The following is a 16542-nucleotide window of genomic DNA, read 5'->3' on the forward strand; positions in this document are numbered from 1 at the left end:
GTAATGCCAGAACACTTTACTTTTATTCTAATTTTCAGACTTCTATTTTCTAAATAAAACTGACTTAGCTATCAAAGTGAGAATCTTCTAGTTCTGCCACTCTGTGTCCACTGCTAGATGGTACGTTATTTCAGAGAAGAGGCCATGCCACATTCTCCCAATATAAACCTGGATTCACTCTTGCTAGACATGTTTTTCTTATCTTTTTCTTTAACTTGTTAAAGTTAACCTTTTTCTTTCGATATAATTGTATATCAAAGTCAAAAATCTACCTATTCAAGTATGCTTAACTAATTTTTGACAAAAGTGCAAAACCAATTTGATAGACGAATAATAGCCTTTTCAACAAATGATCAAGGAGAAATTAGCACTCATTGCCAAAATATTTCCTTCAAACAACAACAATAACCAAAAAACCCAACTTAAATATCATACTTACAAAAATTTAGTCAAAATGGAAAGTGTATTTAGTGTAAAGTGCAAAATTCTAAAAGTTTCTGGAAAAAACTGAAAAAAATCTGGATCTAGGGCCAAGCAAAAAAATAGTTTAGACTTGACACCAAAACTATAATTCATAAAAGAAAAAATGATAAATTGGGTGATCAAAATTAAAACCTTTGCTTTGTGACCTACTCCTATGAAAGATGAGAAGAAAAGTTGTAGCCACAGAGAAAATAGTTGAAAACTGCATATCTAACAAAAAGCTGGAATATAAAACACATAAAGAATTCTCAAAACTTAAGAGTAAAAAATAGCAAATAATCCCATCAGAAAATGCGCAAAAGACACAGACATACAAGTCACCAACTCACCAGAGAACGTAGAGATGGCACAAATTACATGAAAAAAATGCTCAACATCATCAGCTATTAGGGAAATGCAAATTAAAATCCCAACAGGTATTATCAAATACGTATCAGCATGGCTAAAGTTTAAAAAAAAAATACAACACCAAATGCTAGTGAGAATGCAAAGAAACTGGTACTGATACACAGCTGATGGGAATGTAAAATTGTAACATCCCATCAGCAATGGTATTAGTCAGCTTGGGCTGCCATAACAGAATGCCATCATAGACTGGATAGTTTAAAGAACAGAAATTTATTTCTCATAATTCTGGAGGCTGGGAGGTGCAGATCAAGGTACTGACTGACTCCGTTTCTGGTGAGAGCTCTTTTGTTGGCTTGCAGATAGCCACCACTTCAGTGTGTCCACACAGTGGAGAGAGAGCTCTTGTGTCTCTTCCTCTTCTTTTAAGAACACCTGCTTTATAGGATTAGGGCTCCACTCTTATGACTTCATCTACCCTTTATCACCTCTTCATAGTCTTTTCCTCCAAACACAGTCACTTTGAAGATTAGGGTTTCAACATACAAATTTGAAGAGGACACATTCAGACAGTATGCAAGGCAACTGGCAGTTTCTGTAAAAACTCAACATGCAACTGGCATAAGTTCCAACAGTTAACACACATGAGCATATATTTCAGAGACATGAAACCTTATATTCCACAAAAACCTACACATAAATGTTCATAGCTTCTTTATTCATAATAGCCCCAAACTGGAAACAATTCAGAAGTCTTTAGGGGAAAGAACTCAATGACCTGTGGTAATCCACACCAGAGTAATATACACTCAGCGATGTATAGGGACAAACTCTCAGTACACGTAACAACTTGTATGAGTCTCAAAATTACTGGGGGGGGGGGAGCTAATTCCAAGGTTACACACTGTATGATACCAATCATAACATTCTTGAAATGACAAAATTGTAGAAATGGGAAACAGATGAGAGGGGTTGCCTTATAAGGAAGAAAGGAGTGAAGTGGTTACTGCTATTAAGAGGCAACACAGAACCCTTTTTCAAAATCGTCCTCATTATTCTAGTCTCTTTGCCTTTTCATATAAACTTTACAGTAATCTAGTCTACATCTACAAAGTACCTTGCTGGGATTTTGGTAAGAATTGTGTTAAACCCATATATTAATTTGGGGAAAACAACATGTTTTCTATGTTGAGTCTTCCAACCCATGAATGTGGTATGTCTCTCCATTTATTTAGATCTTCTCAATTCCTTTCATCAGCATTGCAGCATGAAAACTCTGTGCATGTTTTCTTATGTTTATAACTATGTTTTTCATTTTTGTCACTGATTGTAAATGGCATGGGTTTTTAACTTGGGTGTTCATGTGCTCATTGCTAGTATACAGAAATACATTTTCTTTCTGTATGTTCATCTTGTATTCTATGATCTTGCTAAACTCAGTTTTTACTTTGATTTCCTTTTGCCTCATTGCACTGACCAGAACTTCCAGCCCTATGTTGAACAAGAGCAGTGAAATCAGACATCTTTGCCTCATTTCTAATATTAGGGGAAAGAATCCCATCTTTTGTCATTAAGTATTATGTTAACTATCATGTTAACTATAGTTCTTTTTTTTTTTTAACAACTTTATTGTGGCATAATTTCAGGGTTTTAAGGTGGTTTTTTAACAAGTTGAAGTTCTCCTCTATTCCATTTTTCTGAGAGTTTTTATCATGAATGAGTGCTGAATTTTGTTAAATATTGTTTCTGCACTGAATGATACAATTGTGTGATCCTCCTTCTTTAGCCTACTAATATGATGGACTACATTAATTGATTTTTCAATACTGAGCCAGCCTTGAATCGCTGTAATAAACTCCACTTGTCCGAGGTGCATAATTCTTTTTCCATTGATAAATTCACTGCAAATATTTTGTTAGAATTTTTTTCAACTATATTTGCAATGATAGTAAGGCTCTAGCTTTTCTTTCTTGCACTTTTTGGCCCTGATTTAGTATTAATGATTTTATACAATGAAATGGGAAATATTTCTTCCTTCCTGATTTTTTTGTGAAATATATTGTGTAGAATCAGTGTTAATGCTTTTAAAGTTTTAAACAACTCTCCAGTGGAATCATCAAGGCTTAGACATTACTTTTATGGCATTTTTTTTAAAATTACAAACATAGTTTCTGTAATAGTTGTAAGGCTTTTAGAATCACCTACTTCATATTAAGTGAGTTGTGGTAGTTTGTACCTTTCAATAAATTGTCCCGTTTCATGTTAACTTGTCAATTTTTGTGCATAGAGTTGTTCATAGTTTTCCCCCATAATTTTTTGATGCTTGCAGGGTCTATACTGATGTATTTTGTTTCATTCCTGATATTGGTAATTTATATTTTCAACTGTTTATTTTTCCTGTTAGTCTTTCCATTTAATTCATTTTTTTTCCAGTAAACCAGCATTTTGCTTCATTGACTTTCTGTACTGTTTTTTGTTTAACTTCCTTGATTTTTTTTGTAGATTAAAAAAAACTGTGGTAAAATATACATAAAATTTTCCATTTTAACCATTTTTAATTATAGTCCAGTAACATTAAATACAGTAACATCACCATCATCTATTTCCAGAACTTTTTCCTCTTCTCAAATTAAAACTCAATAGTGATTAAACAATAACTCCCCATTTTCCCTTCCCCAGCTTCTGGCAACCATCATATTACTTTCCATTTCATCTATACTCTACGTATCTCGTGTAACTGGAAACATGAAATAGTTATCCCTTTTTGGACTGGCATCTTTCACTTAGCATAATGTCTTCAAGATTCATCAATATTTAGCCTGTGTTGGAATTTTACAGTTACTTCATTTATACTCTTATTATTTCTTTCTTTCTGCTTGCTTTGTGTCTTCTTTTTCTAGGTTCTGGAAATGGAAGCTTAGATTACTGATTTGAGTCTTTTTCTCTTTTTTAATGTAAGCATCTAGAGCTGTGTATTTCCTTCTCTTCACTGATTCGCTGTGCTCCACAAATTTTGGTGTGTTGTACCTTCATTTGTATTTATTTTAATGTATTTTAAAAAATTATTTCTTGACACTTTCTGTATTGACCCATGGAGTATTTAGAAGTGCATTGTTTAGCTTCTAACTATTGAACATTTTTGTTATTTTATGTTATTGATTTCAAGTTTAATTCCTTTGTGGTCAGAGAACACAATGAGAATTTTTTAGAACTTCATATTGGTTTTCTATAGTGTTTTTGAGCACCTGTTTATAGATAGATAGATAGATAGATAGATAGATAGATAGATAGATAGATAGAGATAGAGATAAAGATATAATTTTCTTAAATATTTCCTCGACATACACTGAGAACCACAAAAGAGTGTTACAATTTTTGCTTAAAGAACTCAAGGAAGATGTATGTACTTACTCGTATTTTCACTCTTTTGGCTATTCTTCCTTCCTTTTTGATGTCCCAAGCTTCCTTCTTTTATATATTTTTATTTTTCCTGTTTAGAAACTTTTCTTCAGTTACTCTTTAGTTTAGGCCTGCTCCTGATAAATTCCCTTAGTTTTTCTTCATCTGAAAATGTCTTAATTTCCTCTGCATTCCTGAGGGATATTTTGCCTAGATGCAGAATTCCAGATTGCAGCTCTTTTCAGTAGGCGCTTGAAAATATTATGCTGCTTTCTTTCGGCTCCATGGTTCTTGGTGAGAAGTCTGTTTTCATTCAAATAGTTTTTTGGTTTTTTTTCCTGCAAGTAAGATATTTTTCTCTTATTGTTTTCAAGATTTTTTTTCCTTTGTTTTAGTGGTCAGAACTTGATCTATGTTGTGTCTTAGTATGATTTTTGGGAGGGGGCGCATTCCCTCTTTGCAGTATGCTTTGCTTCTTGGCTCTTTAGGTTTGTGTCTTTTGCTTCCTTGTTTGAGGAAATTTCTAGCCATTATTTCAAGTTATTTTTCAGCCTTACTCTCTTTCTTATCGCCTTCCAGAATTCCAGTGTCTTGAACGTTAGATTTCTGTTGTAGTCCTATAGGTTCCTGACAGTCTATTCTTTTTTTTTCCCCCTATTGATTTTCTGTCTGATTTTTAGGTGGCAGATTTCTATTGTTTTCTCTTCAAGTTCACTGAATTTTTTTCCTTGTCCCATCCATTCTGTTCTCATCTCCATCCATCAAGTTATTAATGCATTTATTGATTATTTTTCAAATCTCAACTTTCCATTTCATTCTTCTTTATATTTTCTATTTCTTTGCTGAGACTTTCTAGTTGTTATTTGCTTCAATCAAGCATATTTGTTATGGCTCATTGGTCCATTTTATCATATAAATGGCTTAAAAATCACTCCTGTAAGTTGACCCTGTGTTGTTTACTTCTTCACAGCAGGCTTGGTTCTGTTTGCTTAAAAGCCAGCACCAAACTTAAATTTTTACATATTCAGTTGTTTAAAATAGAGCCCAAATAAGCAGATTTTCAGCCACTTAAAGCCTGCCTACTTTGCATACTCCCTGAAACGGTATCCTGGCTTCTTCTATCATTACTCTGGCAGAGGAAGGAAGAGTCACAGCCAAGTGGAGATAGAATTCAAGGTCCCTACTCACCTTCTGTTGATACTTGAACGGTAGCTCCTCCTTACTGCTCGGTGGAGTTGGCTCCCCATCAGATTTCTGTGTAGGGGAGAGAGCTTGCAAGGGGCATGTGTGCCTCATTACTGCTGTCCCTGTAGTCTTCACTGTCACAGTGGAGGGGACTTAATTACTGCTGGACAGTGGTCAAAGTCCTGAATCCACATCAGCCCTCTTTTGACACCATCCAGTAGGGAGAATAGGATTTCTTGGCTCTCTACTCATTCTTCTCTGACAACTCCTTGGTTGGGGGGCAGGGATTGGCACACTTTATTACAACCTGGTGAGGGGGGAACTCTTGATTTTCCTCTCAAACTTTGCTGATGCGAGTGGAGGGCAGACTGCAGTTTTCCGTGGTGTTTGGCTAGAAAACAGCACTTATTGTCTAGGTGATTTGGGTATTATTAGCATATTTGTTGCATTTTTCTTTTTTTTCTTTTTTTAATTTGTAGGCATCCATTGGCATTTCTGGATTTCCAGCTTCTACATCTTTAAGTCTGGAATATATGAGCTAGAACGAAAACTAAATGATTTCATACCATGTCATTTCTTGGAGCCTGTGGCCCCTAACCTGTCTTCCTTCCTTTCTCCACCTTTTAGTATATTATTTTGTTCATTTTATATATAATTTCCAGGGTTTTCAGTAGTACTTAGTGGGATAAATATGGAAAAAGACATTTACTTTACCTTTCTGTATTTCCATAATGGTAAGTCTCTGTTTTCTTTTTATTTTAAGACTTGAATGTAGGACCCTTTCTTTGTAAATCCTCCCAACCATTCCAATTCCCTTGATAGTGATGCTCCTTTCTCTGTGAGTCCCCTGGTACTTCTATCGTAATTTACTTTCCTCTCCTGACTCTCCATAAACTAGGCATATTAGACCATGAAACTCCTCAGGTTACATGCTTTTGCCTCATTCCTTCCTAGGTTCTCCTGTGATGAGCACAATAGTTTGAATACAGCACCTGATGCTTATTAAATTAATGAAAAGGTGAGTGTATGGAATAGTCTCTCAAGATTTTTTTAAGGTACAGATCACCTCTTCTCGAGAGCCTTCTGTGAAATCTCCAAACTGAGAAAGTGCCCTACAGTATACTCTCACACTGTCTCTTTTGTCCTGCTAACGTTGCATCACCTCATCATTATTATATTCACTTTCCCTTCTATGCAGCGAAGATCATATATTCGACTTTCTCTCTTGAGTTTTTGGTGGAGACTTACAGTTCTAGTTAGAAGATATATGAAGCCAGGGACCGTGTTGGTATTGGCTTATGGCTCACAGATAGTCCAGAACTTAGCACAGTTCTCAAGTACACGGTACTTGTTGAACAAATGAATGAAATAAAAAATGAATGAAAAGATGATAGAATTCAACACATTACGAATGACTCCATGTATCTGTTACATCTGTTACATGAAAAATCTATCCAATTTGCTTTCCCAGAAATGTCAGATTTGTCTCTTTGGATCTCAACACTTATGAATTACACATTTTTCTAATTATATTAAAATAACTTTTGCTACATAAACTTTTTTCCCGAACCATTTCAGAAACCGAATGATGAACTTGTTTATGAATTACCTATATAGTTTTTTTCCCAAAATGCCTTAAAGAACTTTATTGTGTATTGGTAATAGTTTGTAAGACAGCAAGAATATAAAGGGAGATAGCTTTTTCATGTGGTAAGTGTTACTAACCTATATCTGAAGGGCCACTTTTGGAGGCCGATCTGGAATAGGGCTTTACTTACTAATCTCATAAATGGCCAAACCTATGGTTATTCCCTTAGTAACTCAGTAACACTTCATAAATGATTTCTTACTGCTTCATTTCCAAGTCTCAAACTCATATGCAAAGCTCCAAAACTCACATCAGTAAAAATCTTTTAGAAGACTTATTTTAAGTGTTATAAGACTCCCATGTGAACACTCATCTTACAGAGTTAAATTATTTAACCTCTTCTTTGCACGTCAGTTCATTAAGCATTGCTGAGCATGAGACAACAAAAAGAGCTCTGAGGCAAGATTCTTACATACAGCTCCAGGGAGAGACACTGAACGACAAAATGTTACAGAAGGAGAGGAAAAGATTCCTCTGAAATCACATCATCACCAAAATAGAGACAGATTCCCCTCCCCTCACAAAACCCATTGACAGTCATTCCATTATATGAAATTGAGGTTAGGCCTTTGACATCTGCTCTGGACATTATACTTCAGAAGCTCAATCTTAAACTCACAGGATATGTGAAATATAGATGTTTTGATAGTGCCATAATCTTTATAAGGTAGATACCCAAGGGGTTCCATGAAGATGAAACATATGAATCGTATGTGATAAAATAAAGATGACATTCCCCCCAAAGACCCAGTTTGACAGATATAACACTCTATACTGAATTGTTAAAGTTGTAGGAAAAATAGAAAGAGATATTAGTCTGAAATTTCTAATATTATGAGGGTTACTTTGTAAAAGAATTAATGAAGACTGTTATCTACCATTTAACAATCAGAAACTATGGGCATAGCTTGTATTTTGTAATCAAGAAAATGCGATCAAATAATAAAGTATGCTCAGGCAAAACTTTCTTACTGTTTATCTTTTCTCAAAGTGGATCATCACTGTATCTACTTGAAAGTATTGACTAGAATAAATGTAAAAAATACAACAGATATTCTAAAATGTACCAAATACTCTTTTTATGATTCGTATTATAGCATGATCTTATCTATTGATAGCTGCCCATTTGAAGATATTTCTGTAAATATGTATACTGAATACTCACAAGTGGCTTAAAATACATTCCTTGTGTGTTTACCACTTTGAGAAGGTAGCTAAGACCAAGGTACACACTGTACTACAGGTCCTGGCACCACCCCAGGCTAGAGTCTCCTGGAGATCAAGATCCCTGCTTTACTCCGGTAACGGAATCCCTGGCATCTGACTTAGAACCAGGCAGAAAGCTGAGGCTCAATGAAAGTGACCTGCTTAGCTGGACCGCATGGTCCTGTCTAGCTCTCTGAATCTGGCATGGGCCCAAGTGGCCATCTGCAAGATTAAGGAAATGCATGTATAAAAATATCTTTTTACTCAGTGTGTAGGGAATGCCTTGTCTCTACTTTCTGTTCCATGTTTCTGAAGAAAATTCTCTGCCATGTTTGGTAATCGTCACAGTGGTCGACAACAATTAGTCTCTTGTACTTCTGAGGATTTTAGGAGATGTAATAAAGGTTGATGTACTTGAAAACCTCTCACTCAGGCTGTACGTAGGAAATGAGCAGCCACAACACAGCTGATGCATTTAGCTCTGCTCTACCTAGTCACTGTACCCAGCACATTCTAGTAGTTTCAAGTAATGGGAGTAACTTAATTCTTAGACTTACCTGTCAGTCATAAAACACATTGAAAATATTTTCCCCCACTTACTATTCACTTCTCTACTGTAAATCATAAATAAATCCCTTCAGATTATATAATAAGCCTTATTGTCCAGTTTTTTTTAACTACCTAGGGGACAACATTTCTGAGTCAGCTTCCTCTTGATTTCTAAATGATTAGACTATCATGGCTAAGCACACAGTCTCCAACAGAGAGACAGTTCCTGCAGTCAAGGCATTCTGACATCCTAGCCCCACCAGAAAGTGCTGTGAGAAGGCCACCATCTACACCGTACCTTCCCAGTCACTATTTTAGCTGTAGGAAAGAGAAAATATCTTTTATTGTGTAAAGCACAGTGTATCTATTGCCAAAAAGCAAGCACTAAGACCTCCAAATTAAGCCTGGCAATAAACAAATCTATAAGCCATGGACATAAACATCTACATTACATAATAATTAATTCTAACCATAGCAAAGGACTCCATTCTGCAAAACAAAACTGGGAACAGAATGATCTGACAATGTCTGTTCAATGAGATTCTTTCTTACTGAATTTTCTAATATTTATCCTCTTCTTTCAGAAACTGAGCATTCCAGTCAGACAGAAATAAACAGAACAGGAACCTCCCCTTCCTGTGGAAGGGTCAGTTCATCTTGACCATCGGGGCTTAACTACTGGTGGAAGATCCTTGTGTGGAGGGGCAAGTGGTCCAGCACTAGATGTGGAACTAAACTCCATCCTTGAAGTTCCACTTATGTCTAATTTATGTAAGGTATCTGTTTCAGGGAGATGCCTGACTAGAAAGCACAAGGTCCCTTCAGGGGAGGCTCTCAGGAGGATTCATCAAAGTGTAAACACCAAAGTACAACCATTTCATCAAAGCATCACCACTTATTTTGACTAAGTCCTTAAGAAACACAGGAAATTCAACTACTTCTGTCCAGAATTACATGACATTCATTTCTCAGCTGCTTCTCTCTAAACAGGTCCAGGTTAGACTCCAGCTAAAGGTGCCTGACATGAATTTAAGTCCTAAGAACGGTGATACACGTTTCTAAAATACATAGAGTGTTTATGTGACTTTACATAAGAGAAGCTCTGTCTTCCCCGCTGAGTTCTGGCTGTCTAGCTGAGTACTGATTGAGTCTGGGTGTGGCTGGTGAAGAGTTAATTTATTACTTTTTCTGTCTTAAAAAAGGACAATGCAAACAAGGGGGTTAACTCTGACATGTATACCCATAAATTATTTGCAAAATTCTAAAATACTTCACCTAGTTTAGTATCAAAACACAGTCTGATCCTTTCTTGTGGTGACAGAGTCACTAAGAATTGGCAATAATTATTTTTCACTCCTAAACACTAAAGGTAGTGATTTTTGCTTGTTATCTTTTTCCTTTTTATTATCGATGTAATATATGCTCATTGTAGAAGTTTGGAGCATACAGCAAAGCAAAGTTGGAAAACAATCTCACTCCATAATAACACCACACAAAGTAATAACATTCGGTGGGTCTTCTTTTAGTCCGTTTCACTGTACATATGTTTTACATATGCTCAAATTGTATAGACAACATTTTGTCCTATGTTTTTACATTTAACATGTATTTATCATTTCCCTTGTTATTAAAAACTCTATAAATAATATTTAAATAACTTTTTCTACTTTAAAACTATATTAATATTCTAACATTTTAAATAATACTGTTATATATGAATTATATTACCTAAACTGTCAGTGTTTTGCATTTTTTAATATTTTTTATTGATTTATAATCATTTTACAATGTAGCAAATTTCAGTGTAGAGCACAATTTTTCAGTTATGCATGAACATATATATAATTCATTGTCACATTTTTTTCTCTGTGATCTACCATAACATCTTGTATATATTTCCCTGTGCTATACAGTATAATCTTGTTAATCTATTCTACAATTTTGAAATCCCAGTCTATCTCTTCCCACCCCCCGCCCCCTTGGCAACCACAAGTTTGTATTCTATGTCTGTGAGTCTATTTCTGTTTTGTACCAATACCATGCTGTCTTGATGACTGTGGCTCTATAGTATTGTCTGAAGTCTGGGAGAGTTATTCCTCCTGCCTCTTTCTTTCTCTTAAGTAATGCTATGGCAATTCTAGGTTTGATGGTTCCATATAAATTTTATTATGATTTGTTCTAGTTCTGTGAAATATGTCCTGGGTAATTGGATAGGGATTGCATTAAATCTGTAGACTGCCTTGGGCAGTGTGACCATTTTAACAATATTGATTCTTCCAATCCAAGAGCATGGGATATCTTTCCATTTTTTAAAGTCTTCTTTAATTTCCTTCATCAATGGTTTATAGTTTTCTGTGTATAATTCTTTCATCTCCTTGGTTAGATTTATTCCTAGGTATTTTATTACTTTGGGTGCTATTTTAAAGGTGATTATTTCTTTACTTTCTTTTTCTGTTGATTCATCATTAGTGTAAAGAAATGCAACTGATTTTTGAACATTAATCTTGTAACCTGCTACCTTGCTGAATTCTTCAGTCAGCTCTAGCAGTTTTTGTGTGAACTTTTTAGGGTTTTCTATATATAGTAACATGTCGTCAGCATATAGTGACACTTTTACCTCTTCTTTTCCAATTTGGCTCCCTTTTATTTCTCTCTCTTGCCTGACTGCTGTGGCTAGGACTTCCAAGACTATGTTGAATAGGAATGGTGATTGTGGGCATCCTTGTCTTGTCCCAGATTTTAGTGGGACGCTTTTGAGTTTTTCACCATTGAGTACTATGCTGGCTGTAGGTTTGTCATATATAACTTTTATGATGTTGAGATATGTTCCCTCTATACCCACTTTGGTACGAGTTTTTATCATAAATGGGTGTTGAATTTTAGTGTTTTGCATTTTAAATCACACTATTGCCAGGTGGGTGGGTATAGCTCAGTGATAGAGCACATGCTTAGCATGCATGAAGTCCTGGGTTCAATCCCCAGCATCTCCACTATAAATAAGTAAATAAGTAAATAAATAAATAAATAAATACATAAAATTAAACTCCAGTAATTTTAAGAAAAAATAAACAAGTCACTATCAACATATAAATATATCAAAGAATATAAAATATAAGGTATATATGTTAGTTTTACTTTTTACTGATACAATAGAGAAAATGTAAAAAGAGTTGCAGTTTAGGATTTTTACAGCTAAGAGGATTTCTCATTTTTCTTCAGCAGTCCTAAATTAATTTGATATGTTCTTAAAAGGTAGCAGATGAAAGAATTTATTTCCACTCTGATGAGTTCTTAGCAGAAAGGTTGAAAAGTCAAGAACTCCCTGAAAAGTAATAGAGCCAATTTTTTTGTGTGTGAAATGACTTCCATTTCAGTGTACCACTTTATTTTGCACATTTTATCAGGGCATTATTAGGCATTTTTGCAACCACTTGACTCTGCCTGGCTCATTTCTCTGAATGGAAAGGCCTACCCACACAGAAGAGGAGTCATTTTCCAACAGTTTCTCATTAGTACTGAGGTCCAAGTAGGATCCAATGTCCCTTGGAGTTCTGCGGGTTTTCATGGACAAAGCCCATTATTTCAACTTTGTCACATTAGGGTTTTCTGAACTGAAGGAGATCACCAAAAATGAAGGAAAATTTACTGAGAATCTGTCCTCCTTCTCATGCCAGATGCTCTCATTTGTGTTATTTCATTTGCTCCTGTGTCTTTTGGGGGCAGGAGAGAGGTGTCTTTTTTTTCAAATTTGCAGTGAGGTGTTACAGAGGCAGTGGAGTTCACACAAAGGTAACAGTGTGAAATCTGAGTGACTAAATTCAAGTGAAGCCAAATCAAGAAGAAGAAGGGAAAAAATAGGACACTAAGGTGCCAATGACTGAGGTTAGAAAGTGCAGGAGGAGGATGTACAAGCTTAGAAGGAAGATAAGCCAAGAAGAGTTTCTGGAATCTTAGGGTCAGTTAATCAAGGCCGATCTGTTCACAGTCCCGTGGGGCTCTGGCATGAAATGCGGGGCGCTACAAAGTGGTTAACAAGAGCAGACCTCAAATAATCTATGGGTTATCCTTGTCATCCCTCCTGTACTAAACCTTGACAGAAAAGTCATCAAAAGGCAATGGAGGCATAGAAACAAGAAAGAGATGAGTTGACTAAACATTGGAGAAATCTGAACACATCAGTATGAGACAGAATTTGAGGTATGTTTGATGTAGTGAAAATGCACATAAGGGAATAATAATGTAATTGGGTTGCTCCCAACAAAATCTTTTACAACTCGACTGGTGCATCACAAAAGTGGTAACATCATGACTATTTAGCACACAAACGACCATCTCTAGAAGACAGAGCAATAATGGATGGAAAGCATTTCACCCTGTAATGATGAACCAGCAAAATGATCTTGCCAACAGTAGCGGTTTTCCCCTCACAAATCCATTTGTTTTTCCTGTGTTGGAAATAATATTGTAGATAAAGTTTAAAGTGGTGGCGGCAGTGGCGGGGGGTGGGTAGTTGTAGATTCAACTTCCCCATAACTGCACCATTATTTTCTTCCATGGTGAAATACACAATGCTGTGTTAAACTCTGTCAGTACCGATCGGCACTGTGCATGGAGAGACAGAAAAGCGGAGAGAGCAACCTGATGTAGGAAGACACTCCTTGAAATGAAAGGACACATTGCTTCAAAGGATTGTTCTGCCCCTTTTTCATCTTTTCCACCTTGGTCTGTTGTTTAACCACTCTGCATCTCAGTTTTAAAGTCAATATCACTGATTAAACATGAAAAGAGTAAAAGCTTTTCTTTTAAATTGTACTGAAGTATAATATTCATAAGGAAAAGTGAATCTATCCAACTGAATAACTCAACAAATTAAAAACATCTGTGTAACTAGTGCCCAGACTGAAACCATCACCAGGAGCCCAGAAGCACCGCTCTGAACACTCCACAGTCCAAAGGAAACCATTTTAGTAACTTCTCACAGAATAAACAATTGCTTACTGTAACTGAATTTCATGTCAATGGAATCATACATTTGTGCTATTTTTTATTTGGCCTCTTTTGTCCAAATTATTTTTGTCAAGTTTCTCCATATTGTTGCAATTGTAAAAGTTCTTAATAAGAGAATTTTTGTGAGAATAGGGCAATAATGGATAAGGGAAATGCTCAATTAACATTTATTGCTATTGTTAAGGGAGTTAGGTTATAACAAGTAATAATAAATAAAATAATTTTTTTAAAAAACAGTAGTGGTAGCAATAGCTCAGGAGTACCTGTGAAGAATGTCACTCTCTTGGGGACAGCTCTGCCAACATACTGTGATCCCTGATCAGTGTGGTCTACAAGCACAAGTCACCCTCTTAGAATAGATTCTGAGCGTAATGTCTGTGCCTCCTCACACACGTAGAGGGGTGTGGGGCAAGCGTGGGCTTTTACCTCCAAGCATGGGCTCAGTTTACACCACAGGAACCCTGACATTTAAAGAGATAGTATGCGTTTATCACAATTGCCACTTGCCATTAATTTACATTCCCTTTACGCATTTGTTCAAAAAATAATTAGGATTTTATGCTGCAGTAAATATGCTTGTTCATCCATTAGTGCAAAGCGAAAGATTAATTGCATTACAATGGGAATCAGGACTACAACACTTGGAGCCACAACGATAACAGTGACAGCTGGGCTGCCCACAGTACTTTGCTCTGATAAGCTTCAAAAACAAGTGTAGATGGGAAAATAATTAAATCACTGACAAGGCAACTCCAGCCTTATTTTCCCTCTTCTTGCATTCAGCTTACAATCACCCAACAAAAGATTATCACTGCGTATTAGAAAGGAGCCTTTATTTTTTCCCTTTCTCCAAATGCCCTCTTTTAACATTAGTAATGAGCTGGATGGCTAAAAGATCTCACTTTTACCATTTATCTCAGCAAGCTAAAGAAGGGAGAGGGGTTGACCCAATCCAGTCTCGTGACTAGCATCTGCTGAGAACCTAATCGACAGGGCAGGCTCTACGGATGCGTGTCCCGTGCAGCCACAGGGGGCCCAATGCTTAGTTTAATGCTCTGCTGTCACCTCTTGAATTCTTAATAATTTTTTGATCAAAGGGGCCCACATTTTAATTTTGCACTAGGCCTTGTAAATTATGCACCCAGTCCTGCCAACAGATGCAGAAAATAATAATCTCTCTCTCTCTCTCTCTATATATATATATATATATACACACACATACATATACATGCACACACACACACACGTGTGTGTATACACTCAGATATGTATCAGTGAATATATCCACACTTATACTTATTGCTGCATCTCTCCAAAAGGAAACAAAAACAAGCTTTTATTTTCCCCTTCTTCTCCCTGGCCAGTTAAAAAAAAGAAAGAAAGTGGTGTTACTGAGTGGAAACAGAGCATCTGTTTTTTGAGGAACATCTTAGAAGGAAAAGATGTGCTATACTTGTACTCCAATTGTCTCCTGACTACGGATACTTCTCTATGGTCCAAAATACACTGAGCATTGTTCTGGGGACAATGGGAGTTAACAATGTTTTAAACCTTGGGCAGGAGTTTACATCATTCAAGAAAACATCTGTGCAATGGTTTGAATAATGATCTAGCCTACAAACTGCACCCCCACCACAAGAAAATGAAAAGAATGGTTACAGAAGTGCTCGATTCAAAACTTCACTCTTTGATGCCTAATCAAGGTGACAACATAAGTCAGGAAACTACTCCCAGCTCTGACATTCCCATGAAAAGCAGTAACTGACAGACAGTCATGATTTTAATCAAAAAGTGTGGGTAAACACCTTTGATGAATCCTTTATCATGGGAGCTCCTCTCATGGCAGTGACTTCTTTAGAGGATCCTAAAAACCTGACCTATTAAGGAATTGCTTGCTGACATCATGCCTGGACTACTCAGCCAGAAAGTAGCCAGAGCTTATTCTTCTATGTGACTTGTTAATCTTATTTTTTTATAGGCCTTTGGATTTGTTGAATGTTATTCATCACAATTTTTCTTCTTGAAGTTTGAGAACAAGAGAGAGAGTTTTGTTACTGATAGGGACTGAGGTCTTCAAAAATAGGTCAGGTACCACCACGAACAAGACAGCCTGCTTCAGGGGAAGGGAAATGCAAATTAACTACTGTAGACACGGGTTAGTTTTAGCCCTGGCAGCTGCTGCTGAATAATTAGGGCCCAAAGGCCTTCAGAAAGGTTATAAGTCTTGTTACTATGGCTAACCATATCTGCTTGAGTAATTTTCCTTTCACTATGGCAATTATGGGGTTTTAACTCACTAGGTAGCTGATTTTGTTGCATGTACATATTCCGTATGTCGGGGAAAATGAGCTTCCAGGGATCTGCTCTGGACCACTTTAGAGCTATGATCATCAATCCTCACTAAAGAGAAACTAGTTCTTAGCAGAAGCAGTTTTAGGGATGGGAGTGGAGCAAAAGGTGGGAGGAAGCAGGGAAACATTTCATAAGCAATAGCTCCGCAAACCCAGATTGTAATATAATACAGTTATCCGTTGTATAACTGGGATATGTTGTGTTTTGATGTCATATAATACACATTTCATCTTTTTTTTTTTGTTACTGTTACAAATAAGCATTCATCCTAGACTTTGCTAGGTAATTGTGATACTGCTTGGATCCAGTTTTCCCATAAGTAACCCTTACTTTCCAAACTGTCCCCTGTCAGAGCTGTGAAAGCAAGG

General features: G+C 36.3%; 1 protein-coding gene across 7 annotated transcripts in view; it reads right to left on the reverse strand.

The window, feature by feature from the left end:
* The window catches only part of LRRC4C (leucine rich repeat containing 4C), a 1285379-nt gene that overhangs the window by 1187530 nt on the left and 81307 nt on the right, over positions 1–16542 (reverse strand). The window lies entirely within an intron of this gene.

The sequence above is a fragment of the Vicugna pacos genome, chromosome 10 (assembly GCF_048564905.1).
Source record: "Vicugna pacos chromosome 10, VicPac4, whole genome shotgun sequence".
In the NCBI taxonomy this organism is placed as follows: Eukaryota; Metazoa; Chordata; class Mammalia; order Artiodactyla; family Camelidae; genus Vicugna; species Vicugna pacos.